We start from the raw sequence: 3,004 nt of genomic DNA, 5'->3' as shown, positions 1-3,004 counted from the left end.
ATCTGGGCATGCTCTTCGGGGGTGTCTTGGAAAACATCCTCTGTCAGGAAGCAAGGAATTACTGTGTTTCATTTTTTTAAAGTTTTTTTTTATGTATATGAATGTTTTACTTGCATGCATGTCTGTGCACCCCATGCATGTAGGGCTCATAGAGGCCAGAAGAGGGCGTGAGATCTCCTAGAACTTGAGTTACAGAAGGTTGTGAGTAGCCATGTGGATGCTGGGAATTGAACCTGAGTCCTCTGAAAGAGCAGTCAGTGCCCTTGACCACTAAGCCATCTCTCTAACCCCTGCATTTCAACTTTAAAATGTCACAAGAGGGGCTGGAGAAATGGCTCAGAGGTTAAGAGCCCTGGCTGCTCTTCCAGAGGTCCTGAGTTCAATTCCCAGCAACCACATGGTGGCTCACAACCATCTACAATGAGATCTGGTGCCCTCTTCTGGCCTGCAGGCAGACATGCAGGCAGAACACTGTATACATAATAAATAAATAAATCTTAAAAAAAAAAGTCACAAGAGTGCTCGCTTCAGCAGCACATATACTAAAATTGGAATGATACAGAGAAGATTAGCAAATTCTTGAAGCCTTCCATATTTTTACTGTTTAGGGGGCCCCCTGGCAATGGGGTGGTGATCCATCCCTGGTATATGAGCCAGCCTTTTGGAGCCCAGTGCCTGTGGTGGGACACCTTGCACAGCCTTGGTGCAGGGGGAGGGGCTTGGACCTGCCTCAACTGAATGTACCAGGTTCTGCAGACCCCCCATGGGAGGCCTTGCCTTGGATGAGGTGGGAATGGGTGGGGGGAGGCTGGGGAGTGGGAGGAGGGAGGAGAGGGGGATCTGTGGTTGGTATGTAAAATGAATAGAAAATTTCTTAATAATAGAAAAAGAAAAGAGAAAACAAAAAACAAGCAAACAAACAAAAATCACAAGAGCAGAACTGGTGGGCTGCCCCAGCTCTGCACAGCCTGCCTCACCCCGATCCTTCGCTTCATCTAGTTTCCTTCAACCGTCACCATGGTCATGTCAACCTCCGGCCATGTCTTCTTGTCCATGGTCTCTAGAGCTCCCTAGGATTGCCCTAATCACAGATCTCTACACTCCTCTCTCTATCCTCCCCATTTTCTTTCCAAAAGCCCTTTTCTTTCTCAAGGATAACCACTGAATCTTCGATAAGTTTTTGACAGCCGACTTTGCTGATAAATCCAACACTGCAAATAAATAAACAAATAAATAAAATCCTTGAGTGACTTTAAGACTTAGATTCATGGTCTAGCCTATAGAGATTTTGAGAATGACACCTTTCGGATGTAGCTGGCCAGACCATGTCTGTGCTGGGGTAAGAAAGTGAAGGATTATGTGCACTGGCTTTGCCAGCACAGAGGGCAGAGAGAGGCTGTGTGGTGATGAACTGTGTCACTTTTATAAGGGGAAGAAAAAATGGTTCTGTTCTGTTTTGGACAATTGTTTGGCATAAACATTAGGGTGTGGCGGCGACGATGACTAAGCAGATGAGACCAAACTTAAAACATGGAAGTGTTATTCACATGGTGGACTCCCTGGGCCTTTAGAAACCAGGACAGCGGGCTGTCAGAGTGCTGGAGGGTGTGCCTCTTCTCGCTGTCCCGTTCATCCCTCTCTGCTCAGCTGACTTGTGGCCTCAGAGGCATCCACCCTTCCTCCAGTGTTTGTGCTGGTCCAGCGGCTTTGGGAATTGCATAACATCCAGCAAGGCGACCAAAGATGTGTGTCCCCTACTGTTCCTGCTTCCTGACAGACGGATCAACACATAGGAACGATTTGGGGAGCTATTTGAAGTGACGCACAATGAGATGATATGAAACTGAACACAATTGCAATACATTGTTCTCATGAACAGAGTGAGCGGTGGGAGACAGGACACCTCGCGTGACCCAACGCTTCCTGTGTGGATATGGAGATAAGTGTGTACATCTGAAACGAAGCTGAGAAGCCATAAACCAAACTGAGGCAGGGGAAGAAAACTGCCGTCATTACAAGTACTCCTTTAGCTTGTGTTTCTGAACTTCCCCTGTGGCCAAGCATTTTACTACTGTGAGGGACTCAAAGATGACAAACCGCAGCTCAACTTCCTCTGGGGCGGTCGTTGTTTATCACATTTACCAACATATTTTTTGTTCTCCGGGTTTCACCTAGCAGTGCAAACTCATACACTGTTTCATGGTTCTATATTGAACATTCTCTCGTGAGGTCTTTTGCTTGTCTGCACCAATGGGAGCTTCTCTGTATGATTCAGGACTACCTTTTAGAGAAGGAGAATAATAAATAGATTGGCTAGGAGTAAAAGGAAGAATGTTGAACGGAAGTTCACTTAGGAAGAATTAACAGCCAGCATGCACAGTCTGATTTTGCCTCCTCTTAAAAAAAATAATTGGCACTTCCTCTTATTTGATTGTAAAGCTTAACGCCGAGGGCTGGAGAGGTGGCTCAGTGGTCAAGAACACATAGTTCTATTTCCCGTACCCATAGGTGGCTCACAGCAAACTGTAACTCCAGCTTCAGGGGTATCCAATGCCCCCTATGGGCGCCTGCACACACACACACATACCCACACACATACATGTATACACATAATGAAAAATCAAATACATCTTAAAAAGACTGTATCGTAGAACATTTAGTAAAGTGAAAGCACACAAAGAAGACAAAGGTCATGATTTCTCCATGTTTCTGCAGCGCTGCCTTGTCTTCTTGTGAAACGTCCTGCGTCATTTATATAGCTTCTTATCTAACGTGGTCATAAATTATTTTCAAAAATATCGTTTATGAAAGAGACATGATAACCCTCCCCTAACAATAGTTCTTTCAGAAGACATTGGCTAATATGATACCTTAGGAGACAACGTGGGTATTTTCAGTTTCAATTACTTGAGAGAAGCAATTAGTCATTGAATTCTCTGCCTTGTCTTTATGGCTTGACAGTAAGTACGACCCAGGTTAGCTCCATTACTAAAAGATAAGAAAA

At 44.9% G+C, this 3,004-nt stretch overlaps 1 pseudogene; it reads left to right on the top strand.

Moving 5' to 3' along the window:
* The first annotated feature begins 518 nt into the window (after positions 1-518).
* On the top strand, positions 519-599 carry LOC131907535 (U6 spliceosomal RNA; annotated as a pseudogene).
* Positions 600-3,004: the final 2,405 nt, after the last annotated feature.

This window comes from Peromyscus eremicus, chromosome 3, assembly GCF_949786415.1.
Source record: "Peromyscus eremicus chromosome 3, PerEre_H2_v1, whole genome shotgun sequence".
Taxonomy (NCBI): domain Eukaryota; kingdom Metazoa; phylum Chordata; class Mammalia; order Rodentia; family Cricetidae; genus Peromyscus; species Peromyscus eremicus.
Note: the sequence above shows the minus strand (reverse complement) of the source record. Positions and strands in the feature narration are given on the sequence as shown.